Raw genomic sequence first — 12,898 nt, 5'->3', positions numbered from 1 at the left:
TTGCTAACGTCATATCCGCCCTTCTCTGATTGGTTTACTCCACTTCCTGTTTGCTCTGATTTGCTCCGCCCTGGAAATCGAATTGATTCAATGGCCGACCAGACTCATCCGCTGGTACAGTGGTGAGGCTGGATTTTCCAGGCAACACTTTTATAGCATTAAAATGTGTATTGTTTCATGCATGTGTATTAACAGTGTTTGTTTAAAATCTCTTAACCTGTGGGAGGACGCCAGCGCACAGAAGCGTTCTTTGTTCACATTAGTTCAGAGTTACTGCTAGTTTTAATGTAAAATAATGCAATTCACTTCATAAACTATAACTTACATCAGGTCTACAACTCAAGTTTCATATCAATCTCGACTTCATTTTTCATTTACATAACTCCTGGCATATATTAATAAATGACTGTCATTGTAATGTGGTGATGCGATCCACCACTTTTTGTTAATTGGGGTAAAATGGTACATTCCACCTGTATAAAAAGGGACGAGTCTGACATCTAAGGCACGTCATTTGGGGTTTCGGTGCTGACGTCATTTCTGGCGCGCCGTGTGTATGTCCTGAAGGTAAGAGTTGCTGGTAGCAGTTGCAGTCTTAAATATGTTTGGAAGGGGTAATTTGACACCCATGTATTTCAGTGTGGCTGAGGAGCATGGTAGACACATTGAGCAACTTTATTTCTGCGAACCTTGTGGCTTGCACGCCATTGAGTGTGCGGGGTGGTGCGAGTCATTATCTGCAGGTATGTTATATTTCATGTTTGGGTTAATGTGACGCTAATTTCTATTTTAATGCAACGTCTTATATTTTACTAGTGACACGGGGGCCAGGAGGTGTTGCAACAGGCTTGTGGGCGCCGTTACACATCGTAATTCTTCTTGTTGGGCAACACGATTTATATAATCTCTTTGCTGCAATGAATGCCTGAACTGGAACGTTTTTCGGACAGATGGATGGTTTCTTTCTCTCTCAGTGTTGATTTCTTCGACCGTTCTTCTGCTGTATACTAGATGATGCCATCGCTGCGGCTTTGCAGGTAACACTAATTCACGGCATCACCTTGACGACCGGACCAATAGTGCGTTGCCGGCCACCGGTGGCGCATCCAGATTCGAGAGACTTGAACTTCAGTGATCTGCGGATTTAAAGGGGGTAATTACGGGCGAAACGCTTCGTGTTTGTTACTACATTGTGTCTTTTCGTGTATGCTGTTATTTTGTTTTGCTTTTTTTGCTTTTTTTTTGGAAACAAGTGTTTTGTGCTTTACCTGTTTGTTTATTTGATGCATATTTAACTTTATGGGATGATCTCGTGCTCCTAACAACCAATGAACATCAGCTAGGACGATCACTATTGATTTGTGACATTGATCCCTCTGACAGTATGTGATAAGTGTTTTTGGCCAAACCATAATGTGAAAAGTGTTTATGTATATGTGTGCGCTTGTGTCTCATCCTGTTTTCTTTTTCCCTTCAGAATTGGGGTACCAGTATTAACCAGTGTCCTTTGTGTGTGGTGGTGGTTCGGCTGTTGGCCTGCAGTATTCACAACGGGTGTTGTTGGTGCTGTGTTGTGAGAGCACGAGTGGTTGCTGTGTTTATCCGATAGGCAAGACAAATTCCCCAGTTCTGAAGTGGTAAACTCATGTTTGTATGGATGTGCAAGAAGTTTTATGAGTGATTGTGCTCCTTTTAACTTTTATACATTTAAAGAGACTGGTCTTGTATGTAGGGCATCGCTCGACAGAACTTACCAATGACTTTATCAATGAACAACATGATTGAACAAAGCTTCATTTGGTCCAAAAGATCCATTTCCTGACAGGAAACACCTAGCCTTAACAGAAGTGATGACGTGACTTCTTTTAACAAAGGACTCTGTCTAAAGGACTTCTTAGCTCATCAGCAATAAACTAATCAGAACCCATCACGTGGATTTGATCACATTAAATCTATTGATTCTCTCACAAAACCCTCTTGTATTATCGGACGGAACAGGAAAATACCCATCAACGGATTTAAAGACGAATCTGTCCTATCAATACCTCCCTTGTGTTGACCGTCCATCGTGACCCGGTCACTCGTGACTCCAGTCAAAGTTTAAACTATGCTTAAGGACTCAATCTTGAATCTCAAAAGGGACAATTGTCGATTACTTAAAGTATTAACTATATACTGATGTAACTGATGTAATTACTAACATGTCTATTCAATGTATTCAATATGTGGGTTTTCTTCAAATGCATTATTGTAATCATTGTTTTAATTAGGTCAGTCTAGTAATATGTGTGTAAGAAGTGTGTCATGTTTGAGTTCTAAATGCAGAATTTATAATTCTCTGTAATTCTGTGTGAATGAAACATTGAAATTCAGTATCAGGAAAATATTAAGAAACATTATAAAGTTGTTAATAAAACAGGAGAATGTTCCACAGATATCACGCGATGTGATCAATAGACAATAGACGAGGCGTGTCTAATCTCCGTAGCAACGTCTCATTGGAGGATCGCTCCTTAAAACTATGCTGTCCGAACAAGCTAATGTCAGAAGCTGGAAGTCAGAAATCAGAAGTCAGGAAATCAGTCAAAGGTCGGCCAGAAGCCGGACTGAAGCATAGTCGTTGAAGCCCGTTAGCCGAAGCACCGCTACTTTGACCACGGCGGAAAAGTCGCATGGCTCATTGATAACTGATTGACCGGGGCTGATTTTCCATCGAACACCCGACTTCAACCACGAGCTGCGCCGCTGATCATTCGACAGCCGTCACATCCAGACTCCGCAACCCTCTGTGAAATATCTGACCAAAGTCTCCCAAGAAGAGAGCCGCTCAAGCCAGGCGCTCAGAACAGGGCACCACACCAGCCAGCAGCATCCTTCAAAGCTTCCGCGCAACCCACAGGGCTTTCCCGAGAAGACGTCACCTGAAAGACAGCCAATCCAGAACGGGATTCCGCTGTACACGAGTCACGGAACAACCCGATTACCTCAGCTGTCACAGCAAACGCAGGTACAAGCAAACTTCTCTCTCTCTTGCTGGAAACTGGTGAAACTCCTTTAAACCTAAAGAATCAAGCCAAAGCTCTGCTTTTGTGATTTCCCTCAGGTTATGAGTTAAGTTAGCACTGAACTTGGGACTTTTCATAACTCATCAACTCCGCGAATGTGTGTGCATGTATGTATGTGTGTGTGTGTGTGTGTGTTTAGCCTTAGTTTCCTGTAATCATTAGAAGTAGTCAATAAATCTTGTTTTGATTTTCACATATACGAGTTTCTTGTGCTGTGTATCAAATTACTGTCTTAAACTCAAAGATCAAGTTACCTCTTGCTTATAATATAATAATTACAATAATAACAATAATCATATTAAAATATTGTTACTGTTGGCCGCAGAATAATATTTTATCCAGAATTGGTAAAATACTCTAATCTCAATTTTCGCTGGACGAATAATTGATGAAGTGTTAAATATTGATTCTGAATCATTTACGGTGAATCAGTTACAGTTGATTCAATTCTTATTCCCTGTAACAATTAAATTGAGCTAATAAATAGGCTAAGTCCTTACATAATGGTGGAGAAAAATTTGTGCAGTTTAATCTAATTTGTACACAAAACAAGTAACTTGTGTGATTGTATCTTTTCTTGATCCGGAAGATAGATTAGAAACAGAAACGAGGCTTTTTGATTGTCATAACAATGATTGCACATAAGGCGCTGTGGATGAATGAAATCTGAACTCGAGTTGTTTGTCTGTACGTTTTGTTGTTGTTGTTGTTGTTGTTAAAACTGCAGTAAATGAATCTAAGATTGTCTGCCAAGACAAAAGGAAAGTCGCCTGAGAGCGCACCAGGACAGAGTAAGCGTGTTCCTTGCTTTTGGTTCCTTTAAGGCCTTAGCTATAGTGGATAATATTGCGTGTTCCAATGTTATTTCAACTAAGCTAAAATCCCTGCATGGTCACATTAGAGAGTAGCTACCTAATGTGCCGCCTATATCCGCTCATTCGTGAGATGAGATATTAATACTCTAAACACTATACGTGTCTGAGTTTGATTTGAATGGGATTATTTTGAAAATTCTTGATCAAGTATTGTTGCAGTAAATCCTGCATGTTGTTGCGTGTCCAGAAACTGACACGAACGATTCAGATCGCCGAGATCTCAGTAATGTTACTATTATTAATTGCAGAAAAATCTGTGGATTAATGTGCCTCACTCTAACGTGTGGGGGTTGTTCAGCTCGGAAACATGAGAAGCTGAATGGTTCATTGTCATTGAGAACTGCGCCGTCAGTTCAATGATTAATGTGATTTTGTATGTTCGTTATCTGTGTGCAAAGAGTATAGAACAAGCGTACTCTTTTGTTGTGCGTCACGGTCCCCACAACAGTGACAGCTGTAACCCGGAAGCCCTAAGAAACCTTTCCCGGGGTAACCTTTAAGTGCGTATGCGCAGTCTGCCAGCGCCATATTCAACTGTGTGTAAACAAAGCTTAGCACAAGCTGAGCTAGCTAAATCTAGCACGGTTGCATTACACTCTATGTAAAGCTAGTAGCATTGCTAAAGGGCTAGTGGCTAGCATAGCATTTTGTGGTCTGAATGCAATGTTGCAATGTTGGAATGACTTTCTTACTGAACTTTAATTCACTCTAGTGCTTTCACCTCCCTCTCTGTCTAACTTACACATCTTATCTTTTCTCATCTCCTCCCATTTGAAAGAACTTAACAAATGTTAAATTAATAAACCTGGTTTTTAATATCATTTGTTTGAGAGTTCTCTCTCCTAAATTTACTCTTGTCAGTTAAACACTGTTTTGTTTTAGTAATTAGCAATCATCCTGATTACTTTTGAGGACATTTCCTGTTATTTATAATTGCTCTTGTAGATTTTGATGACATCTGGGAATATGAATTTTTGATTGGAAACTTTAATTCGATTTCAATTTTAATTGAAAATCAAGTTCATAATCAATTTCAGTTTAGCTTTCATATGGTATGGATATTTGTGGATTAATTTAATGGTGGTTCCTTACCAACATCTGGCAATTTTAATCATTAACTAATCATTATTGCTTTGAAATTTTAATTTCATTAGTCATTAATTAGGATTTGGGCTTCCCTAATTCAGATGATACTTGATTGATTAATTTGATTATAATTGCTCTCAATGTTTAATGCTGAACCCATTACAATTTTAATTCACAACTTCCAAATTTGAATTCGAAATTTCATTTAAAATAAAGTTTAGTCTCAGACTTTCACTCCCTCAGTCTTTGATTTAATTCATTTATTTAAAGGAAAATTTTGGGGTCTCCCTCAATACTTGGGTCAGTTGACTTCTCCTGCTGGCGCAGTAAGCCAACCCCCTAGGTGTAGCGACTCCCTAGCGCCACCACTCTGTCAACCCTGTAATTTTTCCAAATTTTGGGAGCAAAACTTCACTCTCTTTCTTCTTCTCTCTCTCTCTCTCTCTCTCTCTCTCTCTCTCTCTCTCTCAGCTGTCCTCTTCTGGTTTGACTACTTCTGCTGGTTTTTGGATTTGTACCTGTGAAAGTCATAAAAGCAGAGTGTTTGAGAAATATTTAACAAATATTTGGGAAACGGAACACTTCTTTTAAAATAGTATGACACTCACTTTACCTTCCCTCCTCATCCTGTTATCCTACCCAGCCTAGGCTCGAGCAGGTCGACAAGGAGACTGGTAGGCGTCCATAAACCCTGAGCACGCGTCTAGAAGCGCTTTAAGTGGTGCATGGTTGTCAATCCTACTAGCTGAGAAACAAATACTATCATTGTTATTGTTTTTCTTTCGCCCCGAAGGGAATTTTAATAACAATCACAGTCCTGGTACTTTGAAATCCTTTTCAAAACCCCTGTCTAGAACCATCCTTCTAAAATAAAATTTTTACGAAACTCATTCTGCAAATAGTGTTAAAGATGACAAATTCATTTTATAGGGAAACTGGAAGCACCCCATTATTATTCTGCTCTTCGCTAAATGCTATTCTGTTTGTTTTGTGCTCCTCTTTTCTTCTGCTGTTCTCTAGCTGTGCTATCTGTGTGTGCTTACTGATTCTTTTCACAGAGACTCCGAGTTAGAAGCACATCCACGAGAGGACCACAGTCGAGAACCAGCCTTACCTGCACATTTACACACTCATTACTCATTCCCATTAACTCACAGTTGACATTGCACACTTACACCTTTGATTTGCCCTGCTTTGTTTTGTTTTGTTGTGTTTTGTTTTGTTCTTTTCTTCAAGGTCTGTGTCAGTTTCGGGTTTAGATCTCCCTCGCGGTGCCAAACATGTCTCGCACAACAGACCCTGCTGGACACTGGAAGGATCTGGAGACCTGGCTAAGTGTTGTAACAGACAGCCTCCTACCTAAGGCCGCTGAAACACTAAAGCATCAGACACAGGACCAGCTGGATGACAACATAGCAAGCCTCATGAAACAGGACCCAAGCCAGAGCTACAGTCACAAAGAACTAGCCAAGATCACCGGCTCCTTAAGCCACACACTCATCGCCACCCTCAAACTGAGCGACAGGCAAGCCGCCCATCGCCAGCAGGAGCTGACACATGCACAACGACGCATCGAACAGCTGGAGCTGGAGGCTCAGGAACGACAAGAAGGGCCTGATGAAGTGGAACAAGGCGCAAAAGAGGAGATCAACAGGCTAAAAGAGACCCTAGCAGCTACTACGCAAGAAATGGAACGAGGCAGAGCCGACTACGCTGACCTCTCCGACAAGCTACAGTACGCAGAACAGCTACTGGAAAAAGCAAAGGCTGACTTCAGAGACAAGAACAGCCGAATTAAAGCTCTCGAAACTCACCTGAATGAGTCAAGAAATGAGGTCAGCCGCCTAACACGTCAGCTTGACTACATCAAAGAAGAGTCTGACAGTATTAAAGAGGAACTCAAGCATGCATATGAATTGCGCTGTGAGCCGTCAAGAACACGTCGGACACCGACTTCACCTTTGCCAAGCAGGACCGGCTCCCCTGTTCCTGGACTGGCACATGATCAGAAGGGGGCAGTGCCAAAACAGTCACCTGCTCCCTCCGAAGAATCCTACCTCCCCACTAAGCTAAAAGAACGTGCTCCAGCCAGCCACAGATCATCTCATGGCTTGGACCTCAGAGACCTTGACAAGCTCGCTAGAAACATTGGCAAATTCACTCCAAATGTGCCAGGTAGTCCAAATGTTCAGAGTTATCTGCAAGATATTGACTTCCATCTGGAAATGAGACCCAATGTTACTGACAAAGATAGACTTTATTTGCTCAGAGCCACATCCAGCTCTGAAGTGCGCAGCTTCCTGGACCGGCAGCCTGCCCACACAAAGACTGATTACCACCTGCTCCGAGAAGCTCTCATTAAAGAGTTCGCCGACCCTGAGTCAGAACGAGGACTAGTGGCTGCCCTGGAAACAAAACAAGGTCGTCACGAAATTCCTCAAGTCTTCTATAGCCGACTAAGGCTAGCATACTTCGGGTCTCGCAACGAACAGAACATGGAGGAGGAATTGAACTTCAAAACTCTCTTCCTGAGAAACCTCCATCCTGGGTGAGCCACCATCTCGGCGTCCTTGCCTGTCCACGCACAATGAGTGCTCAACAGTTAAGAGACTTGGCGCACAAAGCCTACTGTAAACAGAAGATGGCCTTAGAAAAGGGCACCAAAACCACCACAGTTCTTGACTTCAACACACAGAGTCAAGGGCTGGCCCTAGAGGGCACCCAGCATCAAGACCTTGCCAAGCCGACACCCAAAGGGTGGAATGCATCCTCGTCCAACAGAGAGTGGGACTCCCACACTGGAACTCGACCTAAACAGAGAGACAACCGCTGGGATGGACCACGTGGACGACAACGCTCACCTGGACGTCACTGGGAAAATTCATGGAACCAATCAAGACCTCATGAGAGTCATTGGGAGAAAACCTGGAATCACCCAAGCTCATTTGGAAACACCAGAGGAAAAGGCTCATGGGAATCCAAGGGAAAACGACAAACACACCCTGGAGCAACCAGCCCAAGGAATCGACGAAAAAACTCACAAAGATTCCAAGCTGACAGAGCTCAAAATGAATCCATACCTGAACAAAAGACTTCACCTTGTTTTGACTCTCAAGAGCTGATGAAAATGATGATGAAAGAGTTCTTCCAACGAAAGGAGGACGACCGGAAGTGGGAAGAGAAAGCGAAACCAGATTCATCCTGACTAGCTGCCGGACGAGATGGCAGCGACCACCTGACTCAACACACCCCAGAGAACAGCACCTCATCTCTCTCTCAGAGAACCATAAGCACCATAACTTCAAACGGACAAGTCCCACCTGAACATCCTGCAAAACAGTCAGAAACTGATCCAACACCTGATGGGTCAGATCACAGCAGCATCCAACAAACACCTGCTGTGGAAACCACTCCAGTTCCTGAAAGTGCTGTCTTGGTCGTCTGCCACTCCTCCGAAGAAAACGAAATAAATGCTGACAGCCTACCTCTCTCATCCCAAACTCCAGTCCCCCACCTCCTGGGTGATCTCATTGAGAAAGGTATCGCAAGAAAGTTTTACCTCTCCATTATCATCGAACAACACATCAAGGTCGAAGCCCTCCTCGACACTGGAGCTGACATCACCCTAATGTCAACAGAACTCCTTGAAGAAGTCCAAAACAGAACAAAAAGGTCTAACGGAACCTTCAAACTTCAAAGGTGTGAGCTGAACCTCCAAGCATATTCCCACACAGGCCTACAACTAAAACATGTGGCCCCAATTCACCTAACAGTGGGACCAATGAACCTTGTTCACCCAGTATACGTCTCACCACTCAACACATATCCTCTCCTCATTGGGAAAGACCTGCTTAACCGCTTTGAACCCTTAATAGACTTCAAACACCTGAAGATATGGACACAAGTCCGTGAGCCTCTGCCCCTCCAGTCAGTAAACCTGAACGAATTGCAGTGTCAAGCCACAGACACCGCCCCCCATCCACTGACTGACGATGCAAGTTCAAAGTCAAGAGCAAGTTCCACTTCAAGCAACAAGAACCAAGACCCATTCCTCTGCTCACTGCAAGCGTCAGACTCAGGTTCCCTCCGAATCATGACTGCCATAAATGTCCAAGACACATCAGTGCCTGATGCAGCATTAGCCCTGTGGGCTGAAAACTCAGCTATCAGCCTGAAGTTCTTCAGAACATTGAAGCAGACAAATCAGAGCATACCACACGTCTCGAAGCATAGCCGCTTCCCTCTCAATCCATGTTCAACAACTATGGCTACCTCCAAGATCGTCTGTGCTGCAGACATACGATGGAATGACAGACTCTTGAGTCACTACTTCCTGGTTGTCCCCAACCTGCCTCATGACATCTACATAGGAGCAGACATCATGGTCCGTCTCAACGCCTGCGTTGACACCGTGAATGACGTCATATGGGCTCCCTTGTCACACCAATTGACATCTTCAGTCAACCTCAAGAATCTTCGATCTGGGCAAACAATACCAGATGCATGCGCCATGATCAACGAGCAAGAAGCCACAATCCCCGCTTACAGCAAGAGTGTCAGTGTCCGCCTCAACATGCGACCTGGCCAGACCCTTAACAGTAAGCTAGGCTTCTTCCAACCTTCCAGGACCTGCCTAAAACTAGGACTGACCTTGGAAGCCACACCTCTCATAGAAGTGTCATCTCGTGCTGTGTATGTGTTGTTCAACAGCTGTACGGCCAAAGACATCAATGTGCCAAAAGCCAGTCACCTGGGATGGCTCATCAACCAGGCGTTCCATGACTTTGAACTGACAGTTCCTGTCATCGGCCTCATACCAGTTGAACTAATGTCAGATGAATGCCACAACACCGTAACTTGCACAAAGCCCCATGAGATCATCACCATCACTTCTATTCTGCCGGTGCCTAAAGAAAGTGTCTGTCGATCAGAACTTACAGATGACACTCACCTCGCTGTCTACGCTGTGTCAACACAGACTGCAACAGAGTCACCTGTAGAACTGACTGTCAAGGCCCACAGTCCCTCAAATGACTCAGAGGAACCCTACGCTGGGTTTAATGCACAAGTCCAACAAATCCTGAGCGAGGCGGATGCACTCCACAGTGAAATGGATCGCCAAGGACTTAAAGAAGTTCTGTGCAAATATAAGGACTCCTTCGCAAAGGATTCCTTGGACTGTGGCCTGACTGATATCCACATGGTGCGCATCCCAACTCACCCAAATGCGCCACCGACATTTGTGCAGCAGTACAAGATTCCGATAGCATCATACGAATCAGTGCAAGATATCATTGACTCCATGCTACAAAAGGGGGTCATCCGACCCTGCAACAGCACCTACCACGACCCAGGAAAAGAATTCTATCTGGAAGCTGGATTCTCCAATCATTGCCTCAGTGCAGGTCTGTACCAGCTCCACGACAAAGACAAACGGGTGGTCGCTTATGCCAGCAAAACCTTGCTTCCCCCAGAATGCAAATACTCAGACTGCGAAAAAGCCTGGCTTTGCACTGTATGGGCCATTCAGCGTTTCTCCAACTACATTGGATCTCAGAAGTTTATCATTGAAACGTGTCACCAACCAGTGACCTTCCTCAACAGCCAACGAATCAGGGATGGCGTGGTAACCAACGCCCGCATAGCTACATGGTTAATGACGCTCCAAGGACGAGACGTCGAGGCAAGATATGCCCAAAACCACAAATCCTCACTGGGAAACGGGCTAGCAGCCTATCAGAGCTGTTCAACAGACACGCTGAATACCTCAGCAGAAGCCAAAGAACCGGCACCACCGCAACTGACAAACTATAGGTACTTCGAGGAGAATGTGTGTGAAGGCATGCCCACAGCATATGTCGATGGCTGCTCCTACAATCAACAAGGCAACTTGAAAGCGGGAGCAGGCGTGGTCTGGCTCAACAATGACCCTTACCCACCACAACAGTTCAAGTTAGGCCCTCACTCATCGCAATATGCAGAGATAGCAGCCGTCCTCATCACCCTACAACTGGCCGCCTCCCACAACATCAAAGAACTCCTGATATGTACTGACTCGAACTATGCCCGTCTAAGTTTCACATGCCATCTAGCCGGATGGAAACAGAACGGATTCAAGACAGCTAACAACAAGCCTGTCAAACATCAGGAACTTTTCCAAGCATGCGATACCATTGTCACCACACATGACATGATCATCTACTGGAAAAAGGTCCGCGGTCATTCACGCCAACCAGGGCAAGACAAAGATCTCAATGACCAAACCGATGCCCTTGCCAAAGCAGGTGCATCACATGGAGAGCCTTGGAAATTCCCATCCCTCCCACCCAACCCTTCAGTTGCAGCCATAACCCGCCGCCAGCACGCCATTGGCGCGCAAACCCCCGCCTCCTCCCATGTTGAACTCTCACCTCAGTTCACTGCGGATGATCTCCTCACCCTCCAAGCGTCGGATCCAACGCTGCAAACCATTATCGCTCACATTTCCGACCCAATAACTCATCCCATTTCCACCTCCGACCTATCGAATTCCTCTGATCTCCGCCACCTTCACTCAATCAAGCACATGCTGCATCTCAAGGACGGCGTTCTCACATATGTCCCTGAGCCCCTAACTGCGCCAAAGCTTGTAGTTCCTCAGAGCCAAAGGGGGATAATGCTGACACACGCCCACGATGCACCATGCGCTGGACACCATGGCGCCAAGGCCACCTATGAAACGCTCAAACAAGTAGCATATAGGCCTGGCATGAAGCAAGATGTGACGGAATACGTAAAAGGATGCCTGGTGTGTTGCCAGTTCCAACCGGCAAACCCAAACCACAGAGCACCACTACAACGGAAAGGAATGACCTTCCCATGGTCAGACCTCCAAATAGATTGGGTAGGACCCCTGCCACGGTCAACACGGGGTAACAAATACTTCCTCACCGTGGTTTGCGAATTCACAAAGTGGGTAGAGTGTCTCCCAGCTCCCAACGATACAGCAGAAACAACAGCCTGCCTGTTAATGAACCACATCTTCTCAAGATTTGGACTGCCTCTAAGAGTCAACTCTGACCGAGGAACCCACTTCACCGCTGAGGTTATGCAGGATGTATGGAAACTCCTGGGCATACAGGCCAAGCTTCACATAAGCCATCATCCAATTTCCTCAGGGCAGGTTGAACGGGCCAACAAGACAGTGGCAAGCATGTTGAAGAAGTATGTGTCTGCCAACCAAAAGGATTGGGATATCAAGCTCCCTCTGGTACTGATGGCCATCAGGGCCACCCCTCACCGGTCTACCGGAGTAGCCCCATTCGAAATGATGACAGGGCGACAAATGACACTACCACTACACCTGCTGTACCAACCTGGTGACATGAACCTTGTCACCGCCTACACCACTCATCAGTATCTGGAAGAGTTGCATCAGCACCTGAGAGCGACTTTCGCCTTCGCACAACAAAACCTCCAGAGAAGCGCGGAAGGTCGTAAAGCCTACTACGACAAAAAGGCCTCTTACCAAGAACTCAATGTCGGAGACAAAGTGTGGTACTACAGCTTTGCCCAGCCAAGGCAGAAAGCTCCCCATCGCCTGTCAAAGAAATTCCTACCTCACTGGACAGGACCACATGAGATTGTGGACAAGCTCTCGCCTGTCGCCTACCGAATCAAAATCAGACAAGGCCGCAACGAGCCTGTCCTTCGATGGGTCCAGATAAAGAGGCACCAAGGTTCCAACCGACAGGAAAAGGGGGAGGTTCAAACCCACTGACACAGACCGACAATCCCATACTCTACACCACACTAATGACTTGTCATTTTAGGGAAAGTTTTTGCTTTTATTTTTCTGGTTTTGTTTTACACAACACTTACACACGCTCCTCC

The 12,898-nt window shown here is 45.0% G+C and overlaps 1 pseudogene; it reads left to right on the top strand.

The window, feature by feature from the left end:
* The first annotated feature begins 6,238 nt into the window (after positions 1-6,238).
* Positions 6,239-8,321, top strand: LOC125264319 (annotated as a pseudogene).
* The last annotated feature ends 4,577 nt before the right edge of the window (positions 8,322-12,898 follow it).

This window comes from Megalobrama amblycephala, linkage group LG3, assembly GCF_018812025.1.
Source record: "Megalobrama amblycephala isolate DHTTF-2021 linkage group LG3, ASM1881202v1, whole genome shotgun sequence".
Taxonomy (NCBI): Eukaryota; Metazoa; Chordata; class Actinopteri; order Cypriniformes; family Xenocyprididae; genus Megalobrama; species Megalobrama amblycephala.
The sequence above is the reverse complement of the archived record's forward strand: the minus strand, read 5'-3'. Positions and strand labels throughout refer to the sequence as shown.